The sequence below is a fragment of the Pseudorca crassidens genome, chromosome 8 (genome assembly GCF_039906515.1).
Source record: "Pseudorca crassidens isolate mPseCra1 chromosome 8, mPseCra1.hap1, whole genome shotgun sequence".
Taxonomy (NCBI): domain Eukaryota; kingdom Metazoa; phylum Chordata; class Mammalia; order Artiodactyla; family Delphinidae; genus Pseudorca; species Pseudorca crassidens.
The window spans coordinates 24158035-24178071 of NC_090303.1; the positions used below are offsets into that span (position 1 = coordinate 24158035).

A 20037-nucleotide genomic window follows, 5' to 3' on the forward strand; every position below is an offset into this window, starting at 1 on the left:
AAAACAGATTCCTAGGTACCATGCCTAGAGATTTAATACATTAGGTAGATCAAGGAATCTGCATTTTAATACGTACCCTAGGTGATTTTGATGTAGGTCTACAGGCAAAACTTTAGGGACATTGTGGATACTTAGGAAGTATGAAAAGGAGTTGGGCAAATGAAATAAGTTGATAGTGTGTTATTTCATGTTCAGCGATTCCCAAATTTTTGTAGTAGAGAATTGTTCTGTTCATCAACTTAAACTTCAGTTAATGGAAATCTGAGCGTTTAGAACAGCTACACTTTGTGAGAGAAAGAGAAGTACCATCACTGGTTTCCCTGGTAATTTGACCAGGGGGTCTTAGAGGAATGTCAAAGGGCAAAAGAGTTTAGTAGCAGTCATTGGCTTCTGAGTGGCATGTTAGAATTGGTGCAGTAGGCCATTAAGCTTAGTTGAGTGAGCACTTGGCCGGACACAGATCTCCTTCTCCACTTTAGTCCTTTACTATCTGTGCACAGTCAGATGAGGAGCTGCAAGTACAGCAGCTTGAACTGTGGAAAGGGAGTGATGCAGTCACCATACAGGAAACTAGGGGCATTAATAAATACCGATGATTGCTTAAGCTTGTTATGCAAAAATTTGCTATTACAGGACATTTTGAGGTATAAAGAGAAAAGAACAAAGTTTTTCAAGGCAACCGAATTTAGAATCAAATTGTTGTTTTGTCTGTTATTAGCGCTCTGACCTCAGACTCTTTGTTCTCAAAGTCTCAATTTGCTTGTAAAATTATGCTTATCATGTAAGACTGTCGTGAGGATAAAAATAGGTAAAAAAAACTGAAAAATTTTTAGCAGAGTGACAAAAAAATTTATGCATACATGTATTTGTTTTTCTTTCCTTGCCTCAATTTGTTTGCTAGTGATCTCAGGTGGCATCGGCCTGCAGCAGCTTGAAGCAGGGTTTCGGTTCCCTGGCAGTGATTGAGATCGGGTCGCGGCGGTGAGAGCACCGAATCCTAGCCAGTAGACCAGTAGTCAGTGACAAGGCCCTGGCCCTATGGCTTTGCAGAAAAAGAATTCCCACAAAGACGGAAAGTAGTGAAACAAGTAAAGTATTTATTAGGAAAAAAAGAGTACAGTACGTGTGGATAGACACACAGGCGGGCTCAGAGAGAGAGTCGTGCCCTCGTGACAGTTTGAATCACTTTTATGGGGAATTTCTTCCGTGTTTCCTTTGACCAATCATTTTCATTTGCCTGGTTCGAAGTCCACATTTAGTGTATCTCAGGATTTTCCCATGTGTGCGTGCGAATCTCTTAACCAAGATGGATTCTAGCGAAGGGGCCTATGGGTAAGTGAGCATTAGTTGGCATCACTCCCCTTTTGAGCTTCAAGGAGCCTTTCTGCACATGTGTAGTCAGGGAGGTCTCCCTACTTCAAGAATGAGGAATATGTGGTCTCTTATCTTCTATCTGGGCAGGGCCCAGCCTCCTCTCTCAATTGTCCTGTTATTCCCATCTCGGAGTATCGATCCACAAGGAACGAACTCGAACCGTTTGCCTTGTCTCCTGCCTCACTATGACCACATTTTGAATCTTTTTTCTCAATTTCATCATATGTGTCTGTATAACCTTTCAATTTCCATTTGAAAAACCAAATATTTGTAGTTTTCACAAATGTTAGGGAATGATAAGAGTCTAAAAGAAAATTAAGCTGTAGCCTGTTAGAAAAAGGAGGATTTTTGATACTTGTTTTCTTTTATTAAGTGGTGCTTATTTTTTCTTTTGACCACTTTGAAACATTCAAATAAACCTAGATATCTTTTACAACTATTGAGTATTATTAATTTTACTTGGATTTTATTAGAAAATTATCACACACTTAAATATAATTTTACATTTTTCGGCTGAGGAACACATTTACATTTTATTATGAAAAATAGGTAATTTTTAAGATACACTTGTTTTTTATAAGGTGAAGCCCCATTATCTCAGTAATCAGTTTTATTTTTAGATTTTTCACTTAGAGCTTTCCTCAGTTTTGAATAACTTGGGTCTCTCTCTTTTTTTAGATATAAATGTGCTTTGTGTAGATGATCTTATTCTGCTATATGTTGCTCAGGTCTATTTAATAACCAATCTAGAGAATGACGTGACAAACTACCAAACAGCACTACACACTAGGTATTTCAGATTAAAAAATTAAATTGTTGTTAGAAGAATTTTATAGTATGAAAGTTGAACTTTAATACAAACTATAACCTAAGAAACAAACTTTGATGTGTAGTGAGTTTATCTTACATCCTTTTCAAGTGAATTTGGTTACTCACATGGAGAAAGGCTTTCTTCCGAAGACAGTTTGTCTCTGAAGTCGTCCTGTAAAATTGACTTCTCCACATTATTGCAATAGTGAGTTTCTAGTATATATTTAATATAATGGAGACTTTAAAAGATAATCATCAGATATGAGGAAGTGTAAAACATATCAGGTATTAATGTACAAGTACAATTATAAACTGACTTGAAGGTCTGGAATTCCATTTTAACTCTTTAAGGTAGTTTAATTACTCTTAATTGAAAAGAAAGTATATTTTAAAATTAACACATATGTTAGGATTTTCTAAAATCAAAATCTATAATGAAAAGAGCTCAATTACATGACTGAAATGGGAATTCTTTAATCTATCTTTAGAATACATGCAATAATACAATAGCTGTGAATGAAATTGTAATACAAATTTTAAAGTACCAAGAAAGGAAAGAAACGAAAATTTAAATATAGCAGTTTAAAGTGTAAAATCGGAGTGCACAGAAAAGCAGAAATAAGCTGTGGTATTATAAAAATATCTGTTTTTATTAATCTGGGGGCAATTTTTGTTATCATGTATCATTTTATCAATTGTGGGCAGCTCACAGACTTAGGATTCCACATTTCGTCTTCTGTGATTGGCCAGTATTTATGTAAAAGATACAAAAAGCAGAAAGAAATCAATATTGATTGACTGCTTGCTTTACGTTTCTCACCACCCGCTATGCACTCATGTCTAGCAAGCACACCTGTGACAGGCCATCGACTATGACTCCTTGTCTGAAATCTGATCCTGCTGCAATGATTGCTCGCAGTGCCTGATGACCCAGATGTAATTCCTGGCTCTGATTCCAACTCTGAGCTGACTTTGACCTGCTGGCAGGGACTTCCAACAGCACCTGAGCTCTGCTTGTGCCAATATATCTGACATGTTCAGAGCCAGCTTCTGGCTGGTGAATCTGCCACTCAAATAGCAGGTTTTTGTACGTATTAGGAAATCAAACACAGGACTTGCCAGAAGTGTTGTTTCATTAAAACAAAATATGAAAAAAAAATGTCTGAAATGTGAGTAGACCCAAGTGGGTAGAAGACCTTGTCTGAATAGTCACTTCTTTTAAGCAAATCGATATACATTTATTATATTTGTATCCTCTATGATAAATTCTCTGATCTCTAAGTTTAAAAAATATTCATAGTTAAGGGCATTAAATTTAAAAAATGCTACTAAGAATGATGCTTTCTTTTCTTCTCTCAATTCATGTCACCAGCTTCTAAAAAGTCTATGCATAATTTGTCAGGCCATTGTTAAGAAGTGATGTAATCCTTGGTCACCTTATGAACTGTGCTGGTGACCAGAAATAGTAGGAAGTTAAAATAACAATTATTTTTGTGAAATATTTTACCATGAAACCTTTTCTTTGAATACCATGGTGGGTTATTTTTTTACTCTTTTTTATCTGGGAAAATAATCTCTTTTAGAACCAATGTGTCTGTATGTGATTTGTTAATAATCTAGTTAAATTAATTACAAATATTTTACCATATATGTTCATTTTCAGTATTTGTACACATAAGACTATAAATATACGTACTCTTAGTCAATTCTGCTGTATCCTATATAATACTTAGGGAAGACTTTTAAGCAAATGTAAACTATAATATAGTCCACCTAATGTATGAAATGTAATACTTGACTAAAAATCACTTTAAAAAGAAAAATGGGGCTTACCTGGTGGTGCAGTGGTTGAGAGTCTGCCTGCCGATGCAGGGGACATGGGTTCGTGCCCCGGTCCCGGAAGATCCCACATGCTGCAGAGCGGCTAGGCCCGTAAGCCATGGCCGCTGAGCCTGCGCGTCCGGAGCCTGTGCTCCGCAATGGGAGAGGCCACAACAGAGAGAGGCCCGCATAACGCAAAAAAAAAAAAAAAGAAAAGAAAAAAAAAGAAAATGAAAATATTTGCCATTCTTTCTTGGACCTAAAGGTGACATTAAAAAATACTTACATATGTTAATTAATAGGAAAATATAGAATAAATCTAAAAGAATGTAGGTATTATCTAAAGTAGTTAAATATTTTCAAGTAAGCTTCAGAGAATATTGCAGATATCTACATTTTCTTCATTTTAAGAACAAGAACTTTAACTGGGTTGAATGAACATAAGTCCTCAAGGACATCATTTTAGTGTCACTTCATGTCAAGCCAGTACATTAAAACCAGTGCTCTAAATATTCTAACCAGTTCAAGCAAAATAATTCAACAAAGTAAAAGGCAATGTCCATTGTACTATAGAGTAGTTTCAAAGTAACAGCTCTCCCATGTTTAGTCATGTGAATATCTTGAATAAATGAAAAAGTAATGAAATGGAAACATGTAGAGAAACAGAACTCTGAATATGCTTAAATGTGTACAAGTAATAATCTGTAAATAGCACAGACTCATATATAAGTCAACAACTTATTGTTGGTAGATGAAGTAGAGTTGTAATATAAAATTAATTTCTTCTGTTTTTTTCTTTTGTTTTAAAATTTTTCACTAGATCTGTTTTTGTGGAAAGAAGATGAGTGACTCTACTGAACCTCTGTAATACCCAGACGCACACTGGCATTCGGGTAAGATTTGATTGATGGTGTACTCGAATGTAGATTTACAAATGTGGCCCAAGGCCAGTTTCCCCTTATTTTGACATGAAACACTGTAATTCTTAATATTAAGTGTTTACTGGGATGGAGAAAAAGAAAGCAGTTTCTAGCAACATGCACAGAATGAGAATTGGTAAATTAGTCAGTGTTACTACCCACCCATAGGTCTCAAAGCTTATAGTGGATATTCCACCCACGAAATGGTAGCTACTCATTAGTGCAGAAAAACTGCCTTCATACAGCCCACTAGTGCTATTACGCTGGTGCTGTCAATTGGATACTCTTAAAAGTTCTGTTTTGTCTATTAATCCCACGTGTCATTTTTTTTTTCTTGGAAATTTAGATTCTCCCTTTGTTAAATTTAAAAACACGTGCTAAAGTATAAGAATATAATATGCTTTGATTTAAAGCTCCTAAAACAGCACATCAAAAACATTATGGTCTAGAAAATGTTTATGAGCCTGAGAACTGCTACAGAGTAGCAAGCAGATTTTTTTTAACAGTGCCTAAAATTTGGACATTTGTCTACACAAAAAAAGATAGAAAACCTTGTGAATTCTATCTTCAGATTTATGTGAAATTGTAGAGATTGCAACTAATATCTTGTACTCTTTTAACAAAAGTTTGAAAGGATGGCTAAACTTTACCGTGAGGGCATACACATCATAGCTGTCATTGACAGACATGGAAAGGTAAAGTCCAGGTTGACTTCCTGGAGGCTCTAACATTTTTGGAAACTTGTCATTACACTGGTCATGAGAAGATTTTTACTGTCAATGCAGCAAAATCTCTCTAGCATAATGGTTTTTCAAAGATCAGTTTAGGGACTTCCCTGGTGGTCCAGTGGTTAAGACTCCATGCTTCCAAAGCAGGAGGCACAGGTTTGATCCACATGGTGTGAGGCACAGCCAAAAAAAAAAAAAAAAAAAGAAAAAGTAAGATCAGTTTACTTGGACTAATACTTACTTAACAGGAGAAAAAAATGTTTTCTTAACTTATAACTACACTTGTGTTAAAAATGGCCCACAGGGGCTTCCCTGGTGGCACAGTGGTTGAGAGTCCGCCTGCTGGTGCAGGGGACGCGGGTTCATGACCTGGTCCGGGAAGATCCCACATGCCGCGGAGCGGCTGGGCCCGTGAGCCATGGCCGCTGAGCCTGCACATCCGGAGCCTGTGCTCCGCAAGGGGAGAGGCCACAACAGTGAGAGGCCCGCGTACCACAAAAAAAAAAGGCCCATCGTCATCATTATTTTCCTTTGTATCCTAATGGTGACAAGATACCTCTTAGTTCTCATAAACAAGTGACTCATTTTTTTCTTGCGCGTTCTCTATGGCAATTTCCTTTATTGGACATATTTTGCTATTCTTATTTCTAGCTTACCTTGCTTTTTTATGCTTTTTAATAATATAGATAATTTTATAGTGCATAATTCTTTTGATTGAACAAAGCTCTTTTTAAAAAATTTTTTAAAATAATCATCACAACAATTGTATAAAATACACAGGATTAGAAAGTTTATTCAAATTAGCTCCATAAATGGATCACGTTTACCACCTAGATAACAGATAATAACAGAGCTAGAGTTGGAACTCTGAAGGCATAACTGCAAGCTTAGAGATTTTTTCCATGCTGACTTTCACTATTGCTGATTTCCAAAGCATGCTTCCTATTCCTTTTCCACTCACTTACAGTATATGATTTTACTGAATATAGACTAGAAATTATAACATCAAATCTGATCTGAGAAACTAAATAATCAAAACTTTCATGAAATTAGAATCTAAGAATCTTTGTCCAGAAATATAAATATACATAAACTCTTAAAATTATAGCACATTTATTATTGCTATTATTAAAAAGCGGGAAAAAATTTTAAAATTCTGGAGTCATTCAATTCTCTTCAAATTCTAACTGCTAATATGAATTAGACTTAAAGGGAAAGGAATAAAATGCCAACAATTACTTAAGGAAAGTAAAGCTGAAATGCAAAATCCCAGTATGCTCTACAAGGTAAAGGTACTAAAAAAAATAACAGGACTTCCCTTGTGGCGCAGTGGTTGAGGGTCCGCCTGCCAATGCAGGCGACACAGGTTCGTGCCCCAGTCCGAGAAGATCCCACATGCCGCGGAGCGGCTAGGCCCGTGAGCCATGGCCGCTGAGCCTGCACATCCGGAGCCTGTGCTCCGCAGCGGGAGAGGCCACAACAGTGAGAGGCCCGCGTACTGCAAAAAATAATAATAATAACAACAACAATAATATGCACTCATAAATATAGGACATAAAGCTTATTTATGAGAATCCACAAAAGCATATAGAATGAAAGTGAATAATGCTAAAGCTGACATAACTATCTCTTTTGGTAGTCCAATAAAATATTGCTTCTTAAAGGTAACAACAGTCATGAATTAAGGTGACTAATATAGGGCTTCCCTGGGTGCAGTGGTTAAGAATTCGCCTGCCAATTCAGGGTACACAGGTTCGAGCCCTGGTCCGGGAAGATCCCACATGCCCCAGATCAACAAAGCCCATGTGCCACAACTACTGAAGCCCGCGCACCTAGAGCCCGTGCTCCGCAATGAGAAGACACCGCAATGAGAAGCCCGCGCACCGCAACGAAGAGCAGCCCCCGCTCACCGCAGCTAGAGAAAACCCACACGCAGCAACGAAGACCAAACTCAGCCGAAAATAATTTTGTTAAAAAAGATGACTAATATAAAGTAAAATAAGTAAACCAACTAATATTTGCTGAATTTATTTTTCATGAAGCTATTCTTACTTATTCTCATAGAGAAAGGAAACAAAAATTTATCCAGAAAAATATAATTGTATTGACATTAAATAAGAAAAAAGAAATCCATTAAATAGTAAAAACAAATTTATATGTTAAATGAAGGTTAAAAAAAAAGATCAGTTGCTGAGTTAGAATATTTTCTACTCTTGCACTTGAAAAATGCCAGTAGTTTTTATTGCAATTACTTTTTGTATGTCTATTGCTTTCACATTTCAGTTGTCATGATAATGTTAATTGTGTAGCATCCATCATAAATTTAAAAGGGCAGACACCGTGGTCCATTTGCAAAGGAGAATTTGATAACTTAAAAGAAAAAACCCCAAAACTTTCATCTGTTCAAGCCTTATGCAGAATGCTTAACTCTTTTAATCACAAAACTGTCTTATCCATTCCCTCAACCTGAGGCAATGAAAATACAGCATTTTGTGTTGTTTCCAATTAAGCTTTCAAATTCTGAAATGCAGCTTCAGTTTAAAAACATTGATAAGTAATTATAAATGATTGAGATGTTCTACATTTGCAATTTTTAACTCTTGATATGTTTTAAAATCATCTATAGATGGATTGTTCACCCAGCAGTAAAATTTTACTTTCTGACTCAAAAATGCTTCTAAAAGTTGGAATTTGAATAGCGCCTACATCAATCAAAACAACCAAGAAAATTGATTTGTTAACAATATAATTTTATGATAACATTATCTGTTCTCTTTTTGTCTTAATCCTGCTAAGAGTGTCAAGATCTACTATCATAAAGAATAATGAGCCACTGATAAATGTTTGCAATGGGATAATTTATGTGTTCAAAACCATCAAAATCTAAAACAAGTTTGGAGGGAGGAGGAAAAGGAGGGGCAAGAGAAAGGGGAGAAAGAACAAGAGAAAAAGGAGGAGGAGGAGAGCACAGTTAACAGTCAAATGAAGACAGAAACAATATAATCAAATTTGGGAAGGGAATACAACTGAGCTGAATGTGAGTGAATTCCTATGCTACTGATTCATTCATTTATAAAAATAATATTGGCAAGAATGTAACTACAATGAACAATAAATTATTTCACCATTATTATTTATTAAATTAACCCAATTATCTTTTAAATTTGTTTTACTTTTATTAATAAAAGAAATCATAAAGAATTAATTTTTATTTTATTAGTAACTTATATAAGCTAAAGGGAAAACTTAAGTCTGAAGATATTATCTCAAACAACAGGAAGTTATTTTTTCTTAACATTTGATTGAATGACTTGTGTTCTTTTGTTCTGTTTGTCAGCCCAGTTGGAATAGATCATATATTTTCAATGGTGAACAATTAACTCTTCTGGTTTAGAGCTTTGGCTCCTTTCCATAATGCTCAGAAAAAAACACAAAAAAACTAAAAATCAAAAACAAACAAACAAAACTAGGAAAAATGATGCCAAGAACAAAACCAGCCAACAGTTAGAGTGAAGAGATCACTTAAAAATTTTTTATTAAATATCTTGGATATTTGGGTCATGTTCTAAACTTATCTCAGAGATGCAATACTCTGTAATGATTTCTGATTTCACATTCAGAATTCCTAACTCAAAGTTATATTTTGGGTTCTCTGGCTACAGTGCACCCATCCCACTTCTAACAAAAGAAGCATAACTATAGAACCTTTGTAATGTTTAACTTGCATCATACTCACTTAGGGAAAAGTGGGTCTTGTCATAGACAGCTGGTGCCTAGCATCATAACATGATTTTTTTTCCTTTTTCTCCATGGAAAATGTCTACTTCATGGTATTTGAACATGACATTATAAGCGGTAGTCAATAGAAACATAACTGAGATAGGTAATTACTATTTTCTTTTGAAATGTATTAACAGTAACATTCTTTCCCCTTGTATTTCTTTCCTTCATTCTCCAAGAGAATCAAGAACACAACTCTTTCTAAGTGTAATATCATACCTTTAAGTAGGAAGTATTCTGCTAAGTGCCAAATAACGTACACATTTTATATACATTTGCTTCCTTTATAATTGCCTTGGAAATGATTTATAAATACAAAAGGTGAGGTGAAAGCTACTGCACCACATCACGTCCAGGTTACACTTGGCCAACATCACTGTCTGTTACCTATTTCTTGAAACTTTCTGAAACAAAATTTTGCCTACCTTCTTTCCCTTCCTCTTCTCTTTGCCCATCCCTTCCTTCTTTTCATTTCATCCACTAAATATTTTCCTCTCATCTCCCTTTTTCTTTGTTAAGTAGATCATTAAAAAGTTCTGCTCTCCTACTAAATTTCATCTTTCAGGAGTCACCTGAATCCATATATGAGAAATACCTCAAATTCATAAACTTTAATATAAAGTCTCTTGGGTAGTGTTTGAAGGGGTGGGGAAAGACAAAAGGTACTCTGGTTTTTTCACTGCTCTTCACTTTTACCAAGTCAGCATCAACAGCTTTGATCCAGCTGTTCTCACTTACCATCATATTTCATTACTTTCTGAAATCCAAAGACAAACCTGAATAAGATTCCTTGTTTCCCTAATTTTGCATTTATGCTACATTTTACTCTTTTTTCCCTTTATACACATTATTACTCCTGTTATTTGTAAACTCTGTGTTTTGTACTATATTCTGGTATTTTATTTTAATTTCATCTTCTTACACTTTCCCTCCTGTTTATTCACTCTTCCACATTCAGACTTCACCTATACTGTTACGATTCATGTTTTTATGTCTTATTGAAATGGTTTTTATGATTTTCTTTTTTGTTTGCTTTTCTGTTTTTTGGCTCTACATGACAGACAGAGATTATTTATAAACCCCTTATTGTTTCTCGGTATTGTCAACAGGTTGACAGTTTCCCCAGTTGTCTCCCTAGGGTACTTCTGAATAATCTTTTAAAGTATTCCCCTGCCTCAGAAAAATAGAATATCAAAAATTTTGAGCCATACTTGATATGAAAGGTACACTTTGATTTGACGGGGTTTTTCTGAGACAAAAATGTACCATTCCTGTGTTACTGTAGTACCAGCTTCCAGGTCTGAAATTTCTACCAATAAGTTTGCTCTTCTAGAACCTACTATACTGATATAGTAAACTATGAAAGTAAACTGATATCAACAGAAAGCCATTTCAAAGTTCATATGCTTTAAATTTGGTCATCTAGCCAGTGTTATTCAGCCCTCTTCCACTGACATATTATCGTGGCACAATTTCCCTTAACATTCTCTATTGGTGAATCAGAGAGCTTGTCCTAAAAAACTATTTTATTCCCTAAAGGGAACTTATCCCTTTTGAGAATAAGAGGGGTTAAGCTTTGAAGTTATAATAAGTTGGTAGCTATACATACATACATAAATATACACACACTCTCACACACACATACTGATATATATCTATATCAGTTTGTCAGAGTAAATTAAAAAATATAGGGACTTCCCTGGTGGTGCAGTGGTTAAGAATCCACCTGCCAATGCAGGGAACACTGGTTTGATCCCTGGTCTGGGAAGATCCCACATGCCACTGAGCAACTGCTGAGCCTGTGCACCACAACTACTGAAGCCCGCACACCTAGAGCCTGTGCTCTGCAACAAGAGAAGCCACCACAATGAGAAGCCCGCGCACCGCAACAAAGAGTAGCCCCCACTAGCCTCAGCTAGAGAAAGCCTGCGCGCAGCAACAAAGACCCAATGCAGCCAATAAATAAATAAATTTTTAAAAACTACATATTATATGTTATAGACATATTTTATATATTTTATAAATATATTTAATCTTCCAAACTCTAATGCATTATCATCCATATTCTTCTTCAATGTGTTTGAATTTCCACAAATGATAAGTTGGAAAGCAAGGATTTATTGACTGTGTTCTTATCAAAATTAACTCCAAATGAATTGTTTTGTATTAATCCTTATTCTCAGACGAGGAATGACTAAGCTTATAAAAACTCAACCTGGATGGGGGATTTTTTTTTTCCTGGATTAGAAAACATTAAGGGAGAGAGAAAGCAAGTCATATCTTATCCGTTATGATCAACAGCCCATGCTAATGGCATTCGTTAAGCTAAATGAGCAGGAGAATGAGGATCCAAGCTTTCTAATTGAGGCAGATTTATTTTTAGTATGAAATTCTCTCAAAATACATTTTCTTTTTTAAAATACCAAGTGCCATATTAAGACATATAATTTAAACAACCAATCATGGATGGATTTAGCCCTTCTGGAAGTGTGAAATTATACAAGCACCCAAATCATCATTATCACTTTTATAGTTTTATTATGACTATTATTTATTACATGAGTGAATAAAATATAAAAAGGAAAGAAAAAACGTTCTTCATTAGAGTTAATGACTCATCCTAGCAATTTTGATATTGAGTTAACAGTTTAAGTTCTCTTCTGCCCTAGATTCGCTCCTGAGACCATCAGTCATGTCAAATAAATGCATATCACAAAAGTAATAGCACTTTAGAATAGGATGCTTAGAAATAGATTTTATATATGCTGAGCTCTACTGTGCTTGGAAGGAAATATATATATATATATACACACACATATATATGTAGCATATATGAAGGTTAATAAGCCTAACACAAATAACATATATTCTAATGAATTTTATACACAGTAGATTCTGCAAGTACTTTTATAATAAGTACTTATAACACTTTAGGTATAACTGAAAGATGACTTGTCATTAAAAGATCTGGATTTAAACTGTTATTCTGCTGTTACTACCTCTATACTATGGGTGAATCCCTAAAATAAGAATAATAAATGTGAAGTCAAATAACAATTTTCAAAGTTTTGGTTCTGACTACACCAAAGTAACTTGTTTCAGGTAAATCCTCCCACCAAAAAAATTATAAAAGCTAGACAAAACATATAAAACAACTATTTGAAAGCACTGGAGAGGAACCAAAGCAGGCAGGGTTTGAGGGTCTATAACCTTTGAGACAATGGAAGCACATAAGATAAGTTCTACATTCACCCAGGTTTTTCCTTGAAGCCATTTTCCAGTTCATTGCACAGTGGAGCAGAACCCAAGCAAAAAGTAGCAGTCTCACAAGGCTGAAAAACAATGGCAGGATTTTAAAGCTGCTAAATTGAATGGGACTTGAGAAGCAAAATCCTTGAAATGAGGGAACTACAATAGTGAGTAAAAATAATTTTCAGACTAATCTCCCTGAAGATGTTGGTTGATTCCTAATCCTTGCATGTGAAAGATGAGACAAGAAAGAAAAAGATGAAAAAAAGAAAGAAAGAAAGAAAGAAGGAGGGAAGGAAGGAAGGGAGGGAGGGAGGGAGGGAGAGAGAGAGAGGGAGGGAGGGAGAAAGAGAGAGAGAGAGAGAGAGAGAAAGAAAGAGAAAGAAGAAAGAAAGAGAGAAAGAAAAAGAAAGAAAGAAAGAGAGAGAGAGAGAAAGGAAAGAAAAGCTAAAACTAAAACCCAGCCATAAATGGTAACCAGAGGCAAAAAAAACTGAGCAGAAATCTCATCATTCACATAGTACTGAGAAGACCAAAGTTGAAGGTCAAGACCTGGAATGTTGGAAGAATCTTCTCAAAGACTTAAAGTCTTCTGTTGAGGCTCCAGGAAGGAGACACCCTAGGAGTCAAGCCACACTTTGAGTATAAGGCACATACTTTAGGAGTAAAGACTACAGCCTAAAAGTAACAGCAAAACTGATGTAGAATAGCCCTTTAATAATGGCACTCAACAGAATCAACACTGGGAGGAGTTGATCCACTGTCCACTGATACACCATCTGTTGTCAAAAAAATTTAACCCTCTTTAAAGAAAAATAACATATTCCAGAATCATTATAAATTTTTATCCAAAATATTTAGCATTGAATCAAAAATACTGAGACATGTCAAATGCCCTTTATCCAGATTCATCAATTTTTTAATATTTTGTCCCATTTGCTTCATCACTTTTCTACGTCTAATATTTTTCTGAGGATACATACAACATGCATCGTTTACCACTTATTGCTTTAATACGATTTCTGTAGGAATGAAGAGCTCTTCTTACATAGCCATAGTAAAATGATCAAATTCATGAAATTGAACATTGGTGTATTTTTGTCTATATTTCACATTCTATTTTCTTCAACTGTCCCAATATATCCTTCCTGGCTATTTTTTACTGGTGTAAAATCATATCCATGATTGTGTATGCATTTACTTGAAATGTCTATTAAATTTAATTTTGAGGCGTTAAATCTAGAACATTTATTTAAACTTTTCTTTGTTTTCCAGGACACTGACTTTTTTGTTTTTAATAATATAGGTCTGACATTTTATTTGAATTTTCTTCACATGGGTTTTGCTGGTGTTTCCTTGTGTTTAGGGGTATTTAGGGGCTGGAAAACTACATATGTTATGCTGTGTCCTTCTTAAGGTATCATCTATACACCCATGATGTTTGTTCCCTCTTAGTGATGATAATTTTGATCACTTGGCTGATGTGTTGGCTGGTTTATTTGCTATAAACTGATTATTTTCCCTTTTAATGTGATTAATATGTAGTTTTGAGGAAGATAATTTGAGGCTATGTGAATTCCTGTTCTTCATCAAAATTTTCACCTCTAAATTTAGCAATTATTTGTTTCTTGCCTGTGATAGTGCAAAATAGTAACTTCCTAACTCTATTATTCTTCTATATTTATAAGTGATAATTCTACTGTAAGGAAGAATTTTTCTATTCTCGTTAATTTGTTTACTTATTTGTATTGATAGTTTTCATTCACGGGTTCTTATTTTATTCGATGGGTTATAATCCATTAATGTCTTTGTTTAATTAGAGGTTCAAGTTCCAGATTTGGCCAGAGGGATCCCCCTTCAAGTTGATCCCTGTGTCATTGTGGCATGCTAACATCACTTTTTGATCACTTCTTAATTTTCTGGCACAGAAAAATTCCAGGTTCATCCTAATTTTCTCCACCCAGCCTTGGAATTAGCTATTTCTCCAAGATTCCCTGTTGTCTTTTAGTGGAGAATAGTATTTAGAAAAAAGGATCTAGTTTTCTAAATGCTAGGTTTGTTCATTGCCAATAGAATGTCATTATTTCCAGGCAGAGGTGGAGGTGGGAGATAGATACATATGTACATAGATATGTCCAAAGGGATTTATTTTGCTTTTCCCAACCCATTGTTGTACTTTCCTTCCTCCACAGTAGAAATATAAATATATTTATTCATTTGCTCAATATTATAGCATATACAAAATAGTCACACTTGTTAAACCCCAAAGAAATTAAAAACAATCCTATTTTTAAAAGTTCAAGATATGTTTGGAGTTCCTTTTTTTCTTTTTCTTCTTTAGCCTGAGGATATATAGTCAAAGAATTGCTTTATAAAGTTAATTTGTGTTTTTATTTTTGTTTCATTTTATTTTATTTTATTTTACTTAGTGGAGATGTTATTCCTTAGATATATGGTTGATTAATTTGTGTCTATTTGCATTAAATTTGGCAGTTTTATTTTTCCATTCTTTTAAAAATTTTAATTATGTAGAGCATTGATATGATTCCAAAATTTGAAACTGTAAAAATGCAATATTCCATGAAATGTTACTTCCTCTTACATTTTTCACTTTCTCTTTTATACTTGTAGATAACCAGTGTTGTTGTTCTCTTCTATGTCCTTGCTGTGTTTCTTATTGTAAAATTAGCAAACACTTGGATGTTTCCTTATTTTCCCTTCTGTCTTATATGGAAATATTATACCATATATACTCTGGACTGTTTTGCTATTTGCTTTCTAAAAATGTTATGATATAGTCTGGAAATCACTCCATATCAACTTATGAACTCTTGTATTCTTTTACATACCTGCACAGTGTCTGTGTATGTGTGTGTGATATTAACTCAATCAATTTCTTATTGTGTGGGTGTTTACACAGTTTTTAACATTTTGTAATTACAAATAATGCTATGATGAATAATTGTGCGCATGTATGTTTTTGTATTATGGAGACTGTAAGTTCATGGTAAATTCATAGATGCAAGATGGCTGTGTCAAAGGACAAATACATAGGTAGTTCTATTAATATCACCAAATTCCCTTACAAGGGGCTTTTGCCATTTTGCATTTCACCCACAATATATAAAATATCTCCACAGCTTCATCAATAGAATGTATTCTCAAATTTCTAAATTTTTGCCGGGTTGGTACACGAGAAATGGTATCGAAATGCAGTTTTGACTTATGTAACTCTTTTTTATATATGAAGTTAAATATATTTTCATATTTAAGGCTATTCTTATATCTTTTATGCAACTTGTTTTTTAACTTTTGCTTATTTTTTGAAGAGTTTTTAGAAATTCCTATATTTAAAAACTTCTGTATATATTTGATATATTACTCTTTATATGGAATATATGTTATAAATATTTTCTTCCAGTTTGTCATCTAGGTTTTGACTTGGTTTATGGTTTTTTTTTTTATTTTCTATTGGTTTAGTTTGCCATGTAAAAGTCTTTTAAAATTATTTATATGTGGACCAATTTGTTAATCATTTTTTATTGCATGAAATTTTGAATTCTAATTGCAAAACCTTCCTCTACATCCAGGTTATAGAAAATTTCATTCATGGTTTCTTCTGCTACTTGGATAGCTTCATGTTTTATATTTAGATCTCTGATCCTGTTAGAGTTAATTCTTGCATATGCTGTAATGATTAGAAATAATCTTGTATTTTCCCAAATGGCAAACAAATTGTACCAGAAGCATTTAAATAGATTTTTGCCTCAGGTATTCGGATATCAGTATACTAAATGTCTTCATATATTGTACTTAGCTTTATTTCTGTATCTTCTATTATATTCTAATGATCTCTGTATCTCTTCATGAATTAGCACTACATTGTTTCGATTACAGAGATTTTTAGTGTATATTATAATTTATAGGTCTAGTCATCCTAGACCTTGTCTGGCTTTAGAAAAAGAAAAAAACATGATCGTGTTTCCATTGTCAGAGTCCAACAGTACAATGAGTGTTTTCCAACAATTATCCAAATATAATAACTAATTACTTTTGTCTAAGAAATATAGCTGTTTTATTTCTGCTTGCATTAATTGTTGAGAACATGGGCTGATTTTATTTGGATGCAGTTCTTACACTTACCAAATAATCATTAAATATGGAAACCAAATATTAATTTACAAAATGTAAAATACTTCATTTAAGATTGGAATTTGAAAACTATGAAAGATAGATGTGAGTTCAGGTACACTAGTACCCCTGAAACAGTTTTCATAAAGTGCCAACTAATGGAGCATATTTAATTTCTATTTCTACTTTCTCATAACCAAGAAAAGGAAAGCTTATGCTAAGCCTATAATTTGATTTTTTAAATTGCTGTTCACACTTGATTTTTTAATAATGTTTTTATTTCAAAGGAGATGTTCAAATTGCCATATTACTTTCTTAATTGATTTCATTGTAGTGGATGTTAATTTTTATTTTAACTCATTTCTTGGCAGTGGAAAATGATATGTTTGTATAATACCAGTTTTCCTTAAAGCATGGGAATATTTTAGGTGTAACATCTATGAAATAAAAAAATAGTTCATTAGTGGCCATGTAATGTAGTGAGAAAATATGAAAATAACAACAAGAGACTTGGTGTCCTAATCTGAAGTTCTGACATACGTAGTTTTAGGACCATGATGAAGGCACCAGGTCCTCAATCCACAGTTTTGTCATTTGTAAAATGTGGGAATTGTATTTAATCGGTGCTTTCTAATAATTATTTATTAAGTATTGGTCTTAAATAATTTTTATAGAATGTATTACATGTTGGAACTGTAATATTATTGAAAACCTTGAAAAAGAGGGACATTTCTACATTTTCCATTTAACAAACTGGTCAGTTTTATAAAGTCTGCCTCCCTTACTAATTCATAAAGGCAAGGCTATGTCCAATTTGTTAAAGTTTTGGATACTAGTATTGTGCCTTGCATGTACTTAGTCCTCAATAAATATGTGTTGACTGGTAAGAATGCACAGCAACTGGAACTCTTCATACTTTGCTAGTAGGCAATTTCTTACCCAACTAAGAATGAATAACTCTGCAGTAAATGAATGTTCATAGCTGTTTTATTCATAACAGCTAAAATCTGGAAATAACCCAATTATCTTCCAACTAAGTGAATAGATAAACTGTGATATATTCATACAGTAGAATACAAAATCAGCAATAAAAAGAAATAAACTTTTGACACCTGCAATAGCTTGAATGGATCTCAAGGGCATTGTGCTGATCAAAGAAAAAAAATGAAAACAAACAAAAACAGAACAAAATTCTAACCACATACTATATGATTCCATTTGTTTAACATTCTTAAAGTGATAAAATTATAGGGATAGAGAACAAAAAAGTGGTAACCGGGACTTAGAGCTGGGGAAAGGTATGATTATTAAGGAGTAACACCAGGTAGTTTCTTTGTGGTGTTTCAACAGTTCCTGACTGTGGTAAAGTTTAATCTATATATGTGATAAAATTGTGTACAACCATACATCAAAAAAAGAAAAAAAAAGATGTAAAGCCTGGTGAAATCAGAATAATGACTGTATTTGAGTTAATACTATTTTACTAATGTCCATTTCCTGTTTCTGACAATGTATAATGGTTGTGTAAATATTATTTTTTAAAGTATATTACCTTTGTGGGACCTCTCTGCACTATTTTTACAACTTCTTGTGAAATTTAATCCATTTCAAAAGAAAAAGAAAGACGTAGGTTGAGTGAGTTAACGAATGAACAGAGCAACGACCCTCACATTGTCTTGACTAGGATGTACTCATGCAAACTGGACTCTGGTGGGCTAGTCTAGAATTAGTCTTATGTTCCTGTGTTTCTTCAGCTCGTTTGAAGTACAATTATTTTATTAGTAATTATTTCCATTTTCTTTGCCTAGAAACTAATCCCAGTTCCAGACCAAACCAATTGGATCCTTGTCCTTTTTTTATTGCTTTTTAATACCCAGCTAGTGACTACTTCTGCTCCATTCGGATTCCTAGAAAAGCAATATACCTTCATGCCTGGATTGGAGGTTATGGTTAACCTACCATGAAGGTTAGGTGCTCCTAACCTTCAGTTCGAATCTGTTTTCTTTATAGTCATTATACAAAACTCAGCTAGAATGTTCATTTATATACTTTACTCTGTTTTGAACATATGGCATCATGCTCATCTTGGAGTTGACTCTTTGGTATTTATCATTTCAAACTGTTATTTTACTTTGCAGTAAGACTTCCTTTCTGAAGCCTCAGTAACTCCAGAATTTAACAATATCATTTAGGTGCATCTTAAACCCACCATTTCTATAATAAATTATAATTTGATACTGTTGGCTTTATTTTTATTTTATTTTTTAAACATCTTTATTGGAGTATAATTGCTTTACAATGGTGTGCTAATTTCTGCTTTATTACAAAGTGAATCAGCTATACATATACATATATCCCCATATCTCTTCCCTCTTGCGTCTCCCTCCCACCCACCCTCCCGATCCCACCCCTCTAGGTGGTCACAAAGCACCGAGCTGATCACCCTGTGTTATGTGGCTGCTTCCCACTAGCTATTTTACATCTGGTAGTGTATAAATGTACATGCCACTCTCTCACTTTGTCCCAGCTTACCCTTCCCCCTCCTCATGTCCTCAAGTCCATTCTCTAGTAGGTCTGCGTCTTTATTCCCATTCTGCCCCTAGGTTCTTCATGACCATTTTTTTTTAATTCCATATATATGTGTTAGCATATGATATTTGTTTTTCTCTTTCTGACTTAATTCACTCTGTATGACAGACTCTAGGTCCATCCACCTCACTACAAATAACTCAATTTCATTTCTTTTTATGGCTGAGTAATATTCCATTGTATATATGTGCCACATCTTCTTTATCCATTCATCTGTCAATGGACACTTAGGTTGCTTCCATGTCCTGGCTATTGTATATAGAGCTGCAGTGAACATTGTGGTACATGACTCTTTTTGAACTATGGTTTTCTCAGGGTATATACCCAGCAGTGGGATTGCTGGGTCATATGGCAGCTCTATTTTTAGTTTTTTAAGGAACCTCCATACTGTTCTCCATAGTGACTGTATCAATCTACACTTCCACCAACAGTGCAAGAGGGTTCCCTTTTCTCCACACCCTCTCCAGCATTTATTGTTTGTAGATTTTTTGATGATGGCCATTATGACTGCTGTGAGGTGATATCTCATTGTAGTTTTGATTTGCATTTCTCTCATGGTTAATGATGTTGATCATTCTTTCATGTGTTTGTTGGCAATCTGTATATCTTCTTTGGAGAAAGGTCTATTTAGGTCT

The 20037-nt window shown here is 34.2% G+C and overlaps 1 long non-coding RNA gene across 1 annotated transcript in view; it reads left to right on the forward strand.

Moving 5' to 3' along the window:
• Positions 1-20037, forward strand: part of LOC137228920 (uncharacterized) — a 320233-nt gene that overhangs the window by 233952 nt on the left and 66244 nt on the right. The window contains exon 8 of the long non-coding RNA XR_010945406.1: positions 4826-4898. This is a non-coding gene — a long non-coding RNA (uncharacterized lncRNA). The remainder of the gene's footprint in view (positions 1-4825; positions 4899-20037) is intronic.